Source organism: Bombina bombina, chromosome 6, assembly GCF_027579735.1.
Source record: "Bombina bombina isolate aBomBom1 chromosome 6, aBomBom1.pri, whole genome shotgun sequence".
Taxonomy (NCBI): domain Eukaryota; kingdom Metazoa; phylum Chordata; class Amphibia; order Anura; family Bombinatoridae; genus Bombina; species Bombina bombina.
The window spans coordinates 1,152,666,523-1,152,686,088 of record NC_069504.1 but is presented as its reverse complement, the minus strand read 5'-3'; the positions used below and the strand labels follow the sequence as shown (position 1 = coordinate 1,152,686,088).

The 19,566-nt window shown below is 45.6% G+C and overlaps 1 protein-coding gene across 1 annotated transcript in view; it reads left to right on the top strand.

Annotated features, from left to right (window-relative positions):
* The window catches only part of LOC128664933 (phosphatidylinositol 3-kinase C2 domain-containing subunit gamma), a 491,959-nt gene that overhangs the window by 384,803 nt on the left and 87,590 nt on the right, over positions 1 to 19,566 (top strand). The window lies entirely within an intron of this gene.

Here is a 19,566-nt window from a genome sequence, read left to right as displayed (position 1 = left end):
CTACATGAAGCAGACCCCGTGCAAGCTGCCCACCGGAATAACCGGCAACGGGTTAAAGTGAATGGGAAGGAGGTCAGTGGTCTACGGGATACTGGTGCTACCATGACCTTGCTTCAAGAGAACTTGGTGTCTGAGAAACAGCACACTGGAGACACTGTGGCTGTGAGGGTAGCAGGGGGCACTGTGTTCCGCCTACCTGTTGCCAGGGTACATTTGGATTGGGGAGTGGGCGCTAGACCTGTGAATGTGGGGGTCAAGAAGGACTTACCTGCTGATGTTCTCCTTGGAAATGACTTGGCCCCCCTTGTTTCTGCCTACGCTCCTATGGGTCCCGCTGATGTTAACCCTGTGACTACCCGTGCCCAGATCCGTGCAGCAGAGACTGACCCACCTGCTGCTAAGCCCCAGGACGCTGAGCTCAGTAAATCTCTATCCGCTATTGATATGTGGAGGTCCCGTTACAATGCGCTGATGAAGGAGAAGAGGAGCGCAGAGGAAAAAGCACGTTTAGAACGTGAATCTCTGCTAGACAAGCTGCACCGACAGACTGCAGAAAACACCAGCTTGAGAGTGGGACATGAAACCTTAAAGACAAACTTAGTGACACTGGAGGAGAAGCTGACGCTGGCTCATAGTGAGGTGCAGCAACTCAAGGGCACCCTATGTCAGTATGAAGGGATTGTGGATACCTATAAAGAGCAGGTACAGAAAACTCGCAAGGAAGCTGATGGGATTTTGAAGGACTGTTTGGCCCTAGTCTGGGCACTGAGGAAGTTGAACCCTTGTTTGTATGGACAGGAATTCTCTCTCATAACGGGAATACAGATGGATTGTCCTGGCAAACTGACATGCCTACCACCTCCTAGTCCGGTTATCCCCAGGTTGACCCTCAAAAGGGTCAAGCCGGGTCTGCCGGAGTGTTCCACAAGGGGGGAGCTATGTGACAGACCCTTCTGTCAGGACTGAAGGAGTTAACTGTGTTTAGCTTTAAGAAACTATTTTCTAAACACAAGTTGCTGGCTCCAACCATAATTTAGTTAGTGATAAGAATTCCATTGTTTGATCACCCTAGAGAAAACGCCTAAGTGATAAGAAGAGCCAAGAGTGTCTTGTGGTTGAAGTGTTTAAGTAATATAATTCTATTGTTTCATGTAAAAGGGCGCTTTTCCCTCCATGTAATGTACAACAGTCTTTCAACCCCCATCTGGGGGGGGGGGGTCAGACCTGCATAAATACTAGGCATAGCCTTTAATAAAGTGCATTCTGTTTTAAACCTGAAAACTGGCTGGGTTGTGAATTGCTGATTCCCTATGCAGGACATTGTTCCCTGGTGTTAACCCTTGGTATCCTGTTGGTACCGTTACAAATACAATACAGTACAATACAATACAGTACAGTACAATACAATAGAGTACAATACAATACAATACAATACAGTACAATACAATACAGTACAATACAATACAATGCAATACAGTACAATACAATACAATACAGTACAATACAATACAGTACAATACAGTACAATACAATACAGTACAATACAATACAATACAATACAATACAGTACAATACAATACAGTACAGTACAGTACAATACAGTACAGTACAATACAATACAGTACAGTACAGTACAATACAATACAGTACAGTACAATACTGTACCGTACAGTACAATACAGTACAATACAGTACAATACAATACAGTACAGTACAGTACAATACAGTACAATACAATACAATACAATGCAGTACAATACAATACAATACAATACAATACAATACAGTACAATACAATACAGTACAATACAGTACAATACAATACAGTACAATACAATACAATACAGTACAATACAATACAGTACAATACAATACAATACAGTACAATACAATACAATACAATAATACAATACAATACAGTACAGTACAATATAATACAATACAGTACAATACAATACAATACAGTACAATACAATACAATACAGTACAATACAATATAATACAATACAGTACATTACAGTACATTACAGTACAATACAATACAATACAGTACAATACAATACAGTACAGTACAATACAATACAGTACAATACAATGCAATACAATAAAATACAGTACAATACAATACAATACAATACAATACAGTACAGTACAGTACAATACAATACAGTACAATACAATACAGTACAGTACAGTACAGTACAATACAGTACAGTACAGTACAGTACAATACAATACAATACAACAATACAATACAATACAGTACAGTACAATACAATACAATACAATACAGTACAATACAGTACAATACAATACAATACAATACAATACAGTACAATACAATACAATAGAATAATACAATACAATATTACAATACAATACAGTACAGTACAATGCAATACAATACAATACAGTACAATACAATACAGTACAATACAGTACAGTACAATACAATACAATACAATACAATACAATACAGTACAATACAGTACAGTACAATACAGTACAGTACAATACAATACAGTACAATACAATACAGTACAGTACAATACAGTACAGTACAATACAATACAGTACAGTACAATACAATACAATACAACACACCCCTGCACAATAGAGAGGATTAATCATAAATGATCTATTTGTATTTTTTTATATGTTAGTCTTTCGTATATGTGATGAGTTCATGATTCATAACTCCTGGGAATTACCTTTCCTGCCACTAGGGGGAGGCAAATATTCCTAAACCTCAGAGCTCTATATAAACCCCCCCACACCTCTATAGTAATCAGTTTTGCCTCCACTGGAGGTAGGTGAAGAATGAAGATGTGCAAGATTGTTTGTTATATTTTTTTAGGGTATCCTGGTTAGGACCCTGGAGTTCCCCTATTCAGTACTGACTTAGTCATGAGGGACATATTTGGAGTATTAGGCATTAAGTTTTATTTTTATCCTTTTTATTTAAAGAGATAAATATATTATTTTCTGACATTTAGTGCAGGAAACTTCCTCTGTACTTATTTGTCTTTTATTCTTACTCCGGGACATGCTTAAACCTACAACTAATAATGTTCTCAGTACAAGGTTAAGTGTTTGAGGTAAGTCTATGTTTTAGAGTGGGCTTAAATCTTATGATGGAAGCCAACAGGAATGCCCTTGGCCGCTTAGTAATTTTAGCTTTAGCAGCACATATACTTATATTTGAAGAGCTGTCAGGGGGATCTTTATTATTTTTTATTAGGTGTGAGTTACTTAAAAAAAAAAATGGTGCAGTTTTTGTCACATAATGAGCATATATACGCGCGGGTGTGCTCACATGCGTGTGTTAAGGTGGTAAGCGTGCCTGCGTTACAGGTTGATGATGTATGGGCACTTTTTAGTTTTGGCGTTTTTTTTTAAATCTATACTAGTATCCTGGAAGCTGGGGTCGCTACTTTTAGTAACGGTTTGGCTGCTAGGTGGTTGGTGTGGGTTCCCCTCTCCTCTGAGCTCTGTATTTACTATTTTTTATATTATGAATCACTTTGATTCTCCGCAAGCTGGGCTTAATCCAGATTTGTAAGCTATTTTAGATAAGTGTTACGGTTACCCTTAGTCTCGCTGAGAGATGGACCGCTTAGTAGCCTGGATCCCTATTGCTAAAGAGGGGAGAAGCTGCTTTCCATAGTATTCTATATGAGTCTCGCAAATATAGAATAATCTCCCTTAGCTGCAGTACAGCTAGGATACCCTTCTGCCCACAAAAACGAGTCAACGCTGCGATTGAGGGTCAAACAAGAACTCAGGACTGGGATGCCCAGCCTGCTTTTTATTAAGGTTACATGCACACAGGGCACTCCCAGGGGGAGAGGGGGGGAAGCACAAAATCCCCCATCACACATTTAGATAGAGAGCACTGTCCTTTGACAGGCCACAATAGGATTACAGTACTTAAGATAACAAGTTTACAAGTTCATCTTATCAATTAGCAGTCTGGCTCCAGAGGTGATTAGACAATAGTTTCTAAAAGCTGAAAAAAAAGAGTTAACTCTTTATGAAATGATACTTGTTACGGTTTTCATGGAGCCCTTCTTAGGCGCTGGCTTGCTGGTTCAGGCATTGCTGCTGGGAAATAAGCTCTTCACAACAAAATAACTAATGCTTCTGTAACAGTGCTCCCTTTCTGTGGAACACTCTGGCAGACACGGTCTGACCCCTTTTCGGGGCAGACTAAGGCTGTCCAGACCGCTGGTTATGCGGGGCTGAGGTCGGTTTGTCTGGACAACCCGTCGGCGTTGCCATTCTGTTTCCCAGGTCTGTAAGTAATGGTGAAATTGAAGGGTTGCAACGATAAGCTCCAACGTAATAGCCTGCCGTTATCTCCAGAGACCCGGTTCAGCCACACCAACGGGTTATGGTCGGTGACCAGAGTGAACTCCTGACCATATAAATAGGGAGTCAATTTCTTTAATGCCCACACCAAAGCCAAACACTCCTTTTCGACCGCTGCATAGCTGACTTCGCGGGGCAGGAGCTTCCGGCTGATGTAGGCAACTGGATGCTCCCCTCCATCTTCGCCTACTTGGCTGAGGACGGCTCCCAGCCCGAACATGGAAGCATCTGTATGGACGATAAAACGTTTGTTAAGGGCTGGGGCCGCCAGGACAGGAGCGTTAATTAGAGCATTTTTGAGAGCCTGGAAAGCCGTTTCACAGTGGGGAGACCACAGGACCTGTCGAGGTAAGTTCTTCTTGGTCAAGTCAGTCAGGGGTTTGGCAAGTGTGCTGTAGTCTGGTACGAACCGTCTATAGTACCCTGCCGTGCCCAGGAAGGCTAGGACCTGAGTCTTAGTGATGGGGGTGGGCCAATTGGCGACAGCTTCTATTTTGGCCGGCTCTGGTCGCTGTTTTCCACACCCCACCCGGTGACCCAGGTACTGTACCTCGGCCATCCCAAAGTGGCATTTCTCTGGCTTCAGAGTCAGGCCAGCAGCCCGGATCTGATCCAGAACCATTCCCACATGAGCTAAGTGGTCCTCCCAGGACTCACTGTGGATCGCTATGTCGTCCAGGTAGGCGCAAGCAAAACTCTGGAAGCCATCCAGGAGCCTATCCACCAAGCGCTGGAATGTAGCTGGGGCATTCTTCATCCCAAACGGCATTACCCTAAACTGATATAAGCCGAATGGGGTGACGAATGCCGACTTGGGGATAGCCTCCGGGGCCAGGGGAATCTGCCAGTAACCTTTGCAGAGGTCAATAGTGGTCAGGTAATTTCCCCTGGCTATACGATCGAGTAGCTCGTCTACCCTGGGCATAGGGTAAGCGTCCGTCACGGTATTTTCATTGAGCCTCCGATAGTCTACGCAGAACCGGGTGGTCCCATCTTTCTTGGGCACCAAGACAACTGGGGAGGCCCAGGGACTATCGGAGGGCTCAATTACCCTGAGCTGGAGCATCTCATCGATCTCCTTCTTCATTCCTGTCCTAACTGCTTCGGGGATTCGGTACGGAGCCTGGCGCAAGGGAGCTTGTCCCGGAGTATCTACCTGGTGGGTGGTTAAAGTAGTGTACCCTGGCTTCGGGGAGAAGGTGAGGTGTTTGGACTGGAGGAGTTGGTTGAGCTGCTCCCTTTCAGTGGGGCTAAGTCGGTCCCCTATCTGAACCTGTGCCACTATACCTGTGGGGAGGCTCTTTTCTAATAGGTCTGGAATGGGTAAACTGTCGGGGTCTTCCTGAGGGGAACAACATACGGCCGTCACGTTCTCTGGTCGCTCAAAATATTCCTTGAGCATGTTTACATGGAATGTCTTTCTAAGATTGTTGTCGTGGCAGCTAGCTATCACATAAGTGGTGTCTCCCCTTTTCTCTACGATCTGGTAGGGACCCTGCCAGGACGCCTGCAATTTGTCTGTCTTCACCGGCTTAAGTACTAACACCTTTTGTCCTATGGTGAAGATTCTCTTTCGGGCCCCCCGATCGTACCATACTTTCTGTCTTCTCTGGGCCAACTGGAGATTAGCCCGCACGGATTTGGCTAATTGCTCCATTCGGTCCCTGAGTTCCAGCACGTATGGCACAATGGGGACACCGTCAGCCTCCATCTCTCCCTCCCAGTGCTCCCGGATCAGGTTTAGGGGTCCCCGTACCTTTCTTCCGTAGAGCAACTCGAAGGGAGAGAACCCTGTCGTTTCCTGGGGCACCTCCCGATAAGCAAATAGGAGGTGCGGCAGGAAGCGTTCCCAGTCTCGGTATTCCTGAGTGAACGTCTTGAGCATTTGCTTGAGGGTCCCATTGAACCTCTCACACAGCCCGTTCGTCTGGGGGTGGTATGGGGAGCTCAGGAGGGACTTAATTTTGCAAACCTGCCAGAGTTGTTGGGTCAATTCAGCCGTAAATTGGGTGCCTCGGTCGGATAGGATTTCTTTTGGAAATCCTACCCGGGAGAACACCTGTACTAGTGCATTCGCTACCGTATCCGCTTGTATGTTGGATAGGGCGACAGCCTCTGGGTACCTGGTAGCGTAGTCCACTACGGTAAGAATGTATCGCTTACCGGAGGGACTAGGGGTAGCCAGTGGTCCCACTAGGTCAATAGCAACCCGGCTGAAGGGTTCCTCTACAATGGGCATATTTACTAGCTGGGCTTTAGGGTGATCGCCTCGCCTTCCTACTCGTTGACACACATCGCAGGTGTTACAGTAAGTTCTAACGTCAGCGTGCACCCCTGGCCAAAAGAACGTGTGAGTAATGCGGTGTAGGGTACGGGTAACGGCTAGGTGGCCTGCTAAGGGGATGTCGTGGCCTATTTTGAGGATTTCTTGACGGTATTTGTGGGGCACTACCAGCTGTCGCCTACGCTGTCCCCTTTTCTCTGTCCAGCGGTATAGTTTCCCTTTTTCCCATAAGAATGTTTCGTTATCTGCCCCGCCCCCTCCGGTCTCTGCTCGTTCCCGGTACTTTTGTAAGGTCGGGTCAGTCTTAGACTCTGCCTCGAAAGCATCTGGGGTGTCCCAGGGTATGGGGCCTAACCTGTCAGGCAAGGTCGGGGTAGGTCTTACCTGTGTCTCCCGCACTGGTGAGAGCTCTCGCTCCGTCCGGGCTTGGGCCCGTGTAGTCACTGGGTCCGCCTCGTTGTTGCATACTGGAGCATAGGCAGAAGTCATGGGGCCCAAATCGTTGCCCAGTAGTACTTCGGCAGGTAAATTATCCATTAGGCCCACGTTCACAGCCCCCTTTCCCGCTCCCCAATCAAGATGTACTTTAGCTGTTGGAATTTTGTACACATCCCCCCCCGCCACTCTAACGGCCACAGTCTGTCCGGATCGCTTGTGCTCTGGCACCAAATGACTCTGTACCAGCGTGATAGTAGCCCCTGTGTCTCGCAATCCCTCGGTAGATCGCCCCTCGAGCCATACCCTCTGCCGATGGTGCTGGCGGTTATCTGAGGCAGCATATACAGGGTCTGCCTCGTGAAGCGGCCCCACATATCCCTCCATAGGGGCCTCTTGGTTAACACAGAGGGCCCGGGCCGGACGATAGGACCCAGAGGGGTAATTGTAATTCCTGGGTGTCTGGTGCGTATTAAGGGGGCAGCTAGCCATGAAATGCCCTGGTTGCTTGCATCGGTGGCAAGTCGGTCTGGGACGCTCAGAGCTGTTATTGGGTGGTCCTGAGTGTCGGACGGGCCCTGTGGGCACCGGGGCTCGGAATTCAGCACGAGGGGGTGTACGGTAAACCTCTCTGGGTTCGACCCGTGCTGGAGCTCGGTAGTTCATGGGTTCGTGAAGACGGGAGTCATAATGTTCATCGGCCAATTTGGCTGCTTCTTCTAAGGTAGAAGGCCGCCTGTCTCGCAGCCATTCCTTCCCTTGCTGTTCCATGCCATTATAAAAATGTTCTAAGAGAAACAATTGTAAAATTTCCTCCCCAGTCACCGCTTTACATCCGCTCAGCCAGTGATTTGCCGCTCTCCGCATTCGGTGCGCCCATTCCATATGGGTATCGTTAGGCTTCTTTTCCGTGCCCCGAAACTGTCGGCGATACGTGTCCGGAGTTACAGCGTACCGTCGCAACAGTGTCTCCTTAACTAGCTCATACTGTGTCACTTCCTCAGCACCCAGAGTACGAAAGGCTTCCAGGGCTCGCCCGGATAGTTTCCCAGACAATATCGTGGGCCACTCTCTGTTGGGAATCTGGTGCAGGGCACATTGCCTTTCGAAGTCCGCCAAATATTCATCAATCCCTGTCTCGCTCTCTAGGAAGGGTCGAAATGCCGCATAGGGTATCTTGGGCCTCCCAGCATTTTCGACAGGGATGATTACCTGCGGGGCTTCAGCATTGCGGTGTGCGTTCGCTAGGTTGAGTTCGTGGGCTCGAGTCTCTCGTATATCCTCGTCCGCCTCCGCCATCAACTGCTGTACCAATTCCATGGAGGGGTTCGGCCCGTATAATGAGAGCCTTTCCCGAACAATCCTGGTTTTTTCGTCACTAATCGTGGTCGGTGTTTCCGCCATTGTGAAGCTCTGATCCAGTTCGGTCAATTCTGCGATCAGCTCTCTCCTCGGCCGGTTGCTGGCGTACCCCCCTCTGCTTTCAAGTAAATCCTTTAGGGTTGTACGCTTCAATTTTTCGTAAGCGCTCTCCATCCGTTCTGTACCTCTCCTAGGAAATCCAGGAAAATCCCGCCGCTGCCGCCAAATGTTACGGTTACCCTTAGTCTCGCTGAGAGATGGACCGCTTAGTAGCCTGGATCCCTATTGCTAAAGAGGGGAGAAGCTGCTTTCCATAGTATTCTATATGAGTCTCGCAAATATAGAATAATCTCCCTTAGCTGCAGTACAGCTAGGATACCCTTCTGCCCACAAAAACGAGTCAACGCTGCGATTGAGGGTCAAACAAGAACTCAGGACTGGGATGCCCAGCCTGCTTTTTATTAAGGTTACATGCACACAGGGCACTCCCAGGGGGAGAGGGGGGGAAGCACAAAATCCCCCATCACACATTTAGATAGAGAGCACTGTCCTTTGACAGGCCACAATAGGATTACAGTACTTAAGATAACAAGTTTACAAGTTCATCTTATCAATTAGCAGTCTGGCTCCAGAGGTGATTAGACAATAGTTTCTAAAAGCTGAAAAAAAAGAGTTAACTCTTTATGAAATGATACTTGTTACGGTTTTCTTGGAGCCCTTCTTAGGCGCTGGCTTGCTGGTTCAGGCATTGCTGCTGGGAAATAAGCTCTTCACAACAAAATAACTAATGCTTCTGTAACAATAAGCATTTTTCTTTTATTTATAAATGTGTTTTATGCAAACAGGCTGAGGTTTTCCCACTTGTTCAATTGTGTAATGCTTGTCATCAAAAGTGTATGCATGGTGACCACCCTATTGCTTCTTTGGTTTCTAAAGGGATTGTCTGTCATTCCGTCTGTTCTTTACAGGAACATTTGGATCCTCCTACTTATCTGAGGGAATATATCCAGTCTAATATCACAGATCTTATTTCCCCTGCCATCTAAAAGAAAAAGGTAATTGTCTGATTTGCCTTCTACTAGTGCTGGTATTTCTGAATCTCATTCTGAGTCAGTTATGTCTGAGGGGGAAGTGTTATCTTATGATCAGGGAGTTTGTCAGGCTGGTAATACTGATGCAGCTCCCTCTGTGTTTTTATTTAAGACTGAGTTAATCCGCTCTTTGCCTAAAGAAGTATTGCTAGCTTTGGAGGTCTCATATGATACCTCTGCTTCAGAGACTTCAAAGGGTCAGATAGAATCTTAGTTTAAATAACCAGATGAATTTACTGATTATTTTTTTCTCCTGTTCCTATGGCTGTCTATAAAATTTGGGCCAGGGATTGGCTTAAGCCTTTGTTTTTTAGTCCTTCCCCCAGATTTAAGAAAATATATCTTGTTCAGTTTGCTTAGCATTTGATAATGTCACTTATGTGGATGATGCTATTTGTGCCTTAGCTAATAAAACTACTCTTCCTATGGAAAATAGTTTTTCTTTCAAAGTCACATTATATAGGAAGCTTGATTCCTATTTAAGAAAATTCTTATCTCAATTCTGGTTATGTTATTAAACCTGCTATTGCGGATGTATCAGCTGCTATCTCTCAATGGTTAGATAATCTTTCTGTTGTGGTTCTTGATGAGTCTGAATAGAGATATTTTTCTGGAGCTTTTTGGTATGTGCTTTTGTAGGGGATGCTATTCTTGATATTATCAGAATGAGCTTTTTGGAATTTTTGTCTTTCAGTTGTTGCCAAATGTGCTTTATGGCTTAATTCTTGGTCTGCTGATGCAGCTTCTAAGAATACATTTAAATTTCCATTTCCTCTAAAGGTAATAGACTCTTTGGGACTGAACTGGACAATATTATTTCAGCTGCTACTGGTGGCAAGAGTAAGTTTCTTCCACTAGATAAGAAGTTTAAGGGTAAATTAAAACTTTTGGTCAATTTAGTTGTTTTTTGTCAGAGCAAGGGGCCAAAATCAGCTGCCTTTTTTTCAAATCAAAGTGGCTCAGGTAAGCCCTGGAGGCCTAGTATCAATTGGCACAAGTCCAAGCAGTCCAATAGTTCCACCCCTACTTTTAAGTCAGAATGAAGGTGCCATCCACACTCCAGTATCTCTGGTGGGGGGCAGATTGATGCATTTTCAGGGTGCATGGTGTTGCTCATTTCCAGATCCTTGGGCTCTGAATCTCAAGGGTATCTATGTCAGGGTGCCAGGAATCAGACTGAGACGAGAATTGCAAAAATAATCACACCTTTATTAATAGCAAAAAATAATAAAAAGTCGACAAGTCAAATAACAAGCCAGGAGTCAGGAGCCAAAGCGAATAGTCAGACGAGCCGGAATCAGGAACAAGGAAAACGGCAGCGTCAGAAACAAGCCAGGGATCAGGACCCAGGAAGGACGTCAGGCAGCCATTTAATACACAGGAACTCTCACAAACAGGTCTGAGACAACGCAAAGGCAAAGCATACTGAACAGAGGCCCTTTAAATAATAAGTGATGACATCACAATTCTGAGACTGCATCCTGTCTCACATGGATGATGCACACCAGTCTGGCCATAAAAGGAAGTGCAGGAAATGAGCAGCATGTCCCACAATGCACCATAGTCAGGAAGAGAGGTGAGTAAAATGGCTGCCAGCAGCACATGGCAAACAAACAGGGAAAAAACCCTGACAATCTATTAGGCTTCAATTCAAAGCATCACAGAAACAGATTTTTCTTTCAATGGTGCCAAAGAACATGGTGAAAGCTCAGGCTTTTGTTCAAAGTGTTTCAGATCTGGAATCTATAGAGGTTATAGTCCAAGTTCCTCTTTTAGAGCAAGGGAAGGGCTTTAACTCAAATCTCTTCATAGTTACCATGAAAGAGGGAACCATTCAACCTGTTCTAGATTGAAAAATATTGAACAAGTTTGTCAGGATTCAAACTTTCAAGATGGAAACCATCAGGACTATCCTTCCTTTTATTCATCAAGGTCACTTTATGTCGACCATAGACTTAAAGGATGCTTACCTGCATGTTCCTATTTATTTGGATCATCACCAATTTCTGAGGATTGCCTTTCTGGACAAACATTATCAGTTTGTGGATATTCCATTTGGTCTGGCCACTGCACCAAGAATTTTTACAAAAGTTCTAGGTGCCTTGATTTCAGTTATAAGGTCTCAAGGGATTTCTGGTTTCCCTTATTTGGACAATATTTTGGTTCAAGAGCAATCTATACTTTTAGAAAAAAATGTGTCCTTTCTTTCATGGTGATAAGAGTCCATGAGACCCCACCCTGTTTTTATTTTTTTTGGCACATTTTTTTTCCCCATTTCCTCTATTTATTTTGCTCTGTTTCATTCTCCACTTTGTCAGCTTAGCTCTATGTTAGACTGTTTACCATAGGGGTGGGAGGCTTTATATAGAGCTCTGGGGTTTGGGGATCTTTGCCTCCTCATAGTGGCAGGAACGGTAATTCCCAGGAGTAATGGATTGTGGACTCTTATCACCATGAAAGAAAGGAAGTTATCAGGTAAGATATATAAATTATGTATATTAGAATCACAACAAATCCTGCCTCAGTGTCATAAAATAGTGGATTATCCAGCCAATCACAATGTGCAATGTTGTAAAGGGAAGATGAGCATTTTCACCATGTAAACCAAACGTTGTGCTGTCACTTCATTTGCGCAGATTTTAGGCGTCATATTTGTTTCTGGACAAACTAGAGCCTTGACCATATGGAGCCACTGTAAGAAATGTAGCAACACCAAATGTCTTCATTATAGAGACAGGAAAATAGTTTCTCTAGTCTTACTTAGTCACATAATGTTATGTGCAATACATGGTGGCTCCTTACTATGACCTGATACTGAACTCAGTTGCTATAAAATAGACTCTTATATTCCATTAGCAACAATTGTATAGCTCATTACCTTTAACAAAAACCCCCACACACAGTATCCCTAACTGTGACCTCCTAACCCCTTATCTGAACCCCCCATTCACTAAATGTAACCTAACACATATGATTGTAGTAAATGGTTACTCGTGTTAATTGAAAATGTGGCAAATATGGTTGGTTTCTGAGGTTACAGATTAGGATTGGGAATAGGCTGGCAAACAGTCATAACTGTCTCTACTCTTCTAATGTGCAAGGAAGATCCACCTGATAGTAGCATTAAGGTGATTTTTTTGTCATTTAGGTGCTTGGATGTTAGTAGTTTTATTTGCAATAGAGGTGGGGAGCTCATATGGTGGTTTTGCAGGGGGGTAGATTTACTGAAGAGCCTACTAAAGGGGGTTGTGTAGAGGGTTAGAGTTAATATGGTGGCATTTGGGGATGGTTGCATTTAGAGCTAATTGTGATGGGGGAATCAGCCATTAGTAGTAATTGATGTTGAGAAGATTGTGGTTAGGGTTAATTTAACTGGTTAGACTGTATGGGTGATGAAGGAAATCAGATGAGCAGCAGTTAGGGTTAAATTGCATCAGGGAACAAAGCAATGTTGCTGCTAATTTATTTTTGATCCTCTGTCAATGGCTCAATGAGGCACTGTAGTCAAATAAACAAAATAGTTTATGAGGCTAATATGGTGTAGAGGCTTCTATTGCCAATAACAGCTGTCACCACTACTGGATCCGTCATACATCTTAACATATTGAGTGAGATAGTTCCCAACCTGCTACTGATAGTGATGGTGCTTCAGCATCATTATAGTTTTGTCTCTGTGTATCAGTAGGACTCTGCGATAGAGAGAGAGAGAGAGAGATAGATAGATAGATAGATAGATAGATAGAGAGATAGTCAGATAAAGAGATAGAGAGACAGAGGGATAGAGGGATAGAGAGATGGGAGATAGAGAGATGATAGAGAGATAGACAGATAAAAAATAGAGGGATAGAGAGAGATATACCAATAGATAGATAGACAGAGGGATATAGGGATAGTGTTACAAACTGCTATTTGTGACTGGCCCTTTAAATGGAAGGTTGCCCTGCTTCCCTGGATTTTGGAGAAGCCTATTTGCCAGCCTCCTTCCACATGACTATGGCCCCTGGAAGATTGTGCCCCTGAGGACATATTGACTTTTGTTGGGTGTGTGTGGCCCTTTAAGAACCATCTGGGGACATATTGTGACTTTGATGAACAATGCCCCTTTAAGACTATGTCCCCAGACCTGTGAAATGACTTGTCCCTGGCTTTCTCCCACTTGGTTCAGTTTCATTGTGTGCCATTAAGAGTTAAATTTTGTTCAGCTTCAAGAAACCTATTCTAAATACAAGTCTGCTGGGATTAGCTCTAATTAGGTTTAGTGATCAACTTTCCCATTGTCTAATCAGACTAGTATTGATAAGGTGGACTGCATTGTTTTATTGTGTGTAATGTTATCTGCTGAAGTAAATGTTGTGGCCTGTCAAAGGGAGTGTCTCTCTATCTAATATCAAATGTGTGATGGGGGATTTTGTGCCTCCCCCTGAGAGTGTCCTGTTTGCATGTAACCTCAATAAAAAGGAGGCTGTGTGCTCCAGCACATCAGACCTATGTTGACCCTCTAACTTGAAGCTTTGACTCATGTTTGTAGGATACAGCTTATAATCACTACAGGGATTGCTATGTTTTTCATACTCCCTTAGCTACAGGGATTGCTGACTATGGTGCTGATGATTCTTTGGTGAGCGCTAGGAGCATCCTTTTCTACGGTCCAACTTCCAGCCAGCCTGGAGGCAACCGTAACATTTGGCGGCAGCGGTGGGATAGCATCCTAGCGCAAGGAGCAGCACCACAACAGCACTGGTATCGTAGGAGAGTTATTGAGGGCAACGCTAGCCACTGCGCAGCGTCCCTACCTACAGCAGCATGGAGCTGACAAGACACTATTCAGAACCCTGTGAAGAGCACCTCAACCTGATCCGTCGCTATGAGGGCGCGGATTTCGTTCCAGAGGTAAAGAGGCGGCTAGTCCGATATGGTCCAGACCCTGCACAGGAGGTAGTCAGTCGCATCATCCGGGAATTGGATACGGAGAACAAAGCGGCACGAGCTTTTGAGCGCCAACTGTGGAGTTTGAGGGTCTGGACACCTGGTCTCCAGCGAGAAAGTGAGTCACAGGGAGCGGGAGAGCAACGACCTCCCTTCCCAGCGGCAGCCAGAGTTACAGGGAGAGGAGAGCAGCGACCTCCCTCCCCAGCGGCAGTATACCGTGCAGAGGGAAGAGACAACCAGTCCCCTTCCCCAGCCAGAGATACCAGAGGCAGCAGGCCTCATAGACTGGTCCTGGGAGGACCCCCAGCAGGCAGGTGGAGATGGGACCGCAGTCTCTCTACCGGCCCTACAGGGATGCTGGGCAGGCGGCCCAGATCCCCAGCGACAGACCCAGCTACAGGGAGGGGAGAGCATCGACCTCCCTCCCCAGCCGGAGTGTGCCTTCCAGGGAGAGGAGACAACCGGTCTCTCTCCCCAGCCGCAGCATGTTCCACAGGAAGCGGAGAGCATCGACCTCCCTTCCCAACGGCCACCGGAGTATCAGGAGGAGGAGGTAAGCCAATCTCCCCCTCCCCAGCTAACTCCTAACTTGGGCCCAGGGTTAACAGTGGAGATGTTAACCCCCACTGACCCCCACGTTCCCTTTGCCACCGGGCAGGACTATGCCCCAATTCCCCCAGCAGAAGAGCTGGCATCAGAACAGAACGCTGCTGGCCTCTGCCCTACAGACCTTGTCCTTGTTACAGAACTGGCCTGCAAACCCCTCACCCCAGCAGAAGCGCTGGCACCAGGGCAGAGTGCCGCTGGCCTCTGCCCCCCAAGTACCATCAGCTATTTGCCAAGCTGCGCCAGGAAGGCCGAGGATGCTGCACTTTCATCCTGCAACCTGGAACTTACAGGCCAGTACTACGTATTGTGGGGGGGCTACTTTGCTGCTAGCGATTATTTGTGGGTGGGTTGCGAGACTAACTTGGGCACTGACCGGCAGAAGGTCAGGTGCCTGGTTAGTCTCCCTCCAAAAGGGGAGATATGTTACAAACTGCTATTTGTGACTGGCCCTTTAAATGGAAGGTTGCCCTGCTTCCCTGGATTTTGGAGAAGCCTATTTGCCAGCCTCCTTCCACATGACTATGGCCCCTGGAAGATTGTGCCCCTGAGGACATATTGACTTTTGTTGGGTGTGTGTGGCCCTTTAAGAACCATCTGGGGACATATTGTGACTTTGATGAACAATGCCCCTTTAAGACTATGTCCCCAGACCTGTGAAATGACTTGTCCCTGGCTTTCTCCCACTTGGTTCAGTTTCATTGTGTGCCATTAAGAGTTAAATTTTGTTCAGCTTCAAGAAACCTATTCTAAATACAAGTCTGCTGGGATTAGCTCTAATTAGGTTTAGTGATCAACTTTCCCATTGTCTAATCAGACTAGTATTGATAAGGTGGACTGCATTGTTTTATTGTGTGTAATGTTATCTGCTGAAGTAAATGTTGTGGCCTGTCAAAGGGAGTGTCTCTCTATCTAATATCAAATGTGTGATGGGGGATTTTATGCCTCCCCCTGAGAGTGTCCTGTTTGCATGTAACCTCAATAAAAAGGAGGCTGTGTGCTCCAGCACATCAGACCTATGTTGACCCTCTAACTTGAAGCTTTGACTCATGTTTGTAGGATACAGCTTATAATCACTACAGGGATTGCTATGTTTTTCATACTCCCTTAGCTACAGGGATTGCTGCTGACAATGGTGCTGATGATTCAATTGGAGAGCGTTTAGGACATCCTTTTCTACTGTCCACTTCCAGCCAGCCTGAGGCACAGTAACAGATAGATAGACAGATCCCAGGAGTAATGGATTGTGGACTCTTATCACCATGAAAGAAAGGAAGTTATCAGGTAAGATATATAAATTATGTATATTAGAATCACAACAAATCCTGCCTCAGTGTCATAAAATAGTGGATTATCCAGCCAATCACAATGTGCAATGTTGTAAAGGGAAGATGAGCATTTTCACCATGTAAACCAAACGTTGTGCTGTCACTTCATTTGCGCAGATTTTAGGCGTCATATTTGTTTCTGGACAAACTAGAGCCTTGACCATATGGAGCCACTGTAAGAAATGTAGCAACACAAATTTCTCTCATTATAGAGACAGGAAAATAGTTTCTCTAGTCTTACTTAGTCACATAATGTTATGTGCAATACATGGTGGCTCCTTACTATGACCTGATACTGAACTCAGTTGCTATAAAATAGACTCTTATATTCCATTAGCAACAATTGTATAGCTCATTACCTTTAACAAAAACCCCCACACACAGTATCCCTAACTGTGACCTCCTAACCCCTTATCTGAACCCCCCCATTCACTAAATGTAACCTAACACATATGATTGTAGTAAATGGTTACTCGTGTTTAATTGAAAATGTGGCAAATATGGTTGGTTTCTGAGGTTACAGATTAGGATTGGGAATAGGCTGGCAAACAGTCATAACTGTCTCTACTCTTCTAATGTGCAAGGAAGATCCACCTGATAGTAGCATTAAGGTGATTTTTTTGTCATTTAGGTGCTTGGATGTTAGTAGTTTTATTTGCAATAGAGGTGGGGAGCTCATATGGTGGTTTTGCAGGGGGGTAGATTTACTGAAGAGCCTACTAAAGGGGGTTGTGTAGAGGGTTAGAGTTAATATGGTGGCATTTGGGGATGGTTGCATTTAGAGCTAATTGTGATGGGGGAATCAGCCATTAGTAGTAATTGATGTTGAGAAGATTGTGGTTAGGGTTAATTTAACTGGTTAGACTGTATGGGTGATGAAGGAAATCAGATGAGCAGCAGTTAGGGTTAAATTGCATCAGGGAACAAAGCAATGTTGCTGCTAATTTATTTTTGATCCTCTGTCAATGGCTCAATGAGGCACTGTAGTCAAATAAACAAAATAGTTTATGAGGCTAATATGGTGTAGAGGCTTCTATTGCCAATAACAGCTGTCACCACTACTGGATCCGTCATACATCTTAACATATTGAGTGAGATAGTTCCCAACCTGCTACTGATAGTGATGGTGCTTCAGCATCATTATAGTTTTGTCTCTGTGTATCAGTAGGACTCTGCGATAGAGAGAGAGAGAGAGAGAGAGAGATAGATAGATAGATAGAGAGATAGTCAGATAAAGAGATAGAGAGACAGAGGGATAGAGGGATAGAGAGATGGGAGATAGAGAGATGATAGAGAGATAGACAGATAAAAAATAGAGGGATAGAGAGAGATATACCAATAGATAGATAGACAGAGGGATATAGGGATAGATATACAGATAGACAGACATATAGAAGGATAGAGAGAGAGACAGATAGAGGGATAGGCAGAGGGATAGACAGAGAGAGGGATAGACAGATAGAGGGATAGACAGATAGAGGGATAGACAGACTGATACACAGACAGACAGATAGACAGAGAGAGGAATAGACAGAGAGAGGGATAGACAGGGAGAGAGGGATAGACAGGGAGAGAGGGATAGACAGAGAGAGAGGGATAGACAGGGAGAGGGATAGACAGAGAGAGGGATAGACAGGGAGAGGGATAGACAGAGAGAGAGGGATAGACAGGGAGAGGGATAGACAGAGAGAGAGGGATAGACAGGGAGAGAGGGGGTAGACAGGGAGAGGGGGATAGACAGGGAGAGAGCGATAGACAGAGAGAGAGGGATAGACAGGGAGAGAGGGATAGACAGGGAGAGGGATAGACAGGGATAGAAGGGTAGACAGGGATAGAGGGATAGACAGGGAGAGAGGGATAGACAGGGAGAGAGGGATAGACAGAGAGAGGGATAGACAGGGAGAGAGGAATAGGCAGGGAGAGAGGGATAGACAGAGAGAGAGTGATAGACAGGGAGAGGGATAGACAGAGAGAGGGATAGACGGAGAGAGAGGGATAGACAGAGAGAGAGGGATAGACAGGGAGAGGGATAGACAGAGAGAGGGATAGACAGGGAGAGAGGGGTAGACAGGGAGAGGGGGATATACAGGGAGAGAGCGATAGACAGAGAGAGAGGGATAGACAGGGAGAGAGGGATAGACAGGGAGAGGGATAGACAGGGATAGAAGGGTAGACAGGGATAGAGGGATAGACAGGGAGAGAGGGATAGACAGGGAGAGAGGGATAGACAGGGAGAGAGGGATAGACAGGGAGAGGGATAGACAGGGAGAGAGGGATAGACAGGAAGAGGGATAGACAGGAGAGAGAGGGATAGACAGAGAGAGGGGAATAGACAGGGAGAGGGATAGACAGGGAGAGAGGGATAGACAGTGAGAGAGGGATAAGACAGGGAGAGAGGATAGACCAGGGAGAGAGGGGTAGACAGGGAGAGAGGGATAGACAGGGAGAGAGAGGGATAGACAGGGAGAGAGGGATAGACAGGGAGAGAGGGATAGACAGGGAGAGAGGGATAGACAGGGAGAGAGGGATAGACAGGGAGAGAGGGATAGACAGGGAGAGAGGGATAGACAGGGAGAGAGGGATAGACAGGGAGAGGGATAGACAGGGAGAGGGATAGACAGAGAGAGGGATAGACAGGGAGAGAGTGATAGACAGGAGAGAGGGATAGACAGGGAGAGAGGATAGACAGGGAGAGAGGGATAAAGACATGGAGAGAGGGATAGACAGGAGAGAGAGGATAGACAGGAGAGAGAGGGATAGACAGGAGAGAGGGATAGGACAGGGAGAGAAGGGATAGACAGAGATAGAGGGATAGACAGGGAGAGAGGGGATAGAGCAGGGAGAGGGATAGACAGGGAGAGAGGGATAGACAGGGGAGAGAGGGATAGACAGGGAGAGGGATAGACAGAGAGAGGGATAGACAGGGAGAGAGGGATAGACAGGGAGAGAGGGATAGACAGTGAGAGAGGGATAGACAGGGAGAGAGGGATAGACAGGGAGAGGGATAGACAGATAGAGAGGGATAGACAGGAGAGAGGGATAGACAGGGAAGAGGGATTCGACAGGAGAGAGGGAATAGACAGGGAGAGGGATAGACAGGGAGAGAGGGATAGATCAGGGAGAGGAGTAGACAGGGAGAGAGGATAGACAGGAGAGAGAG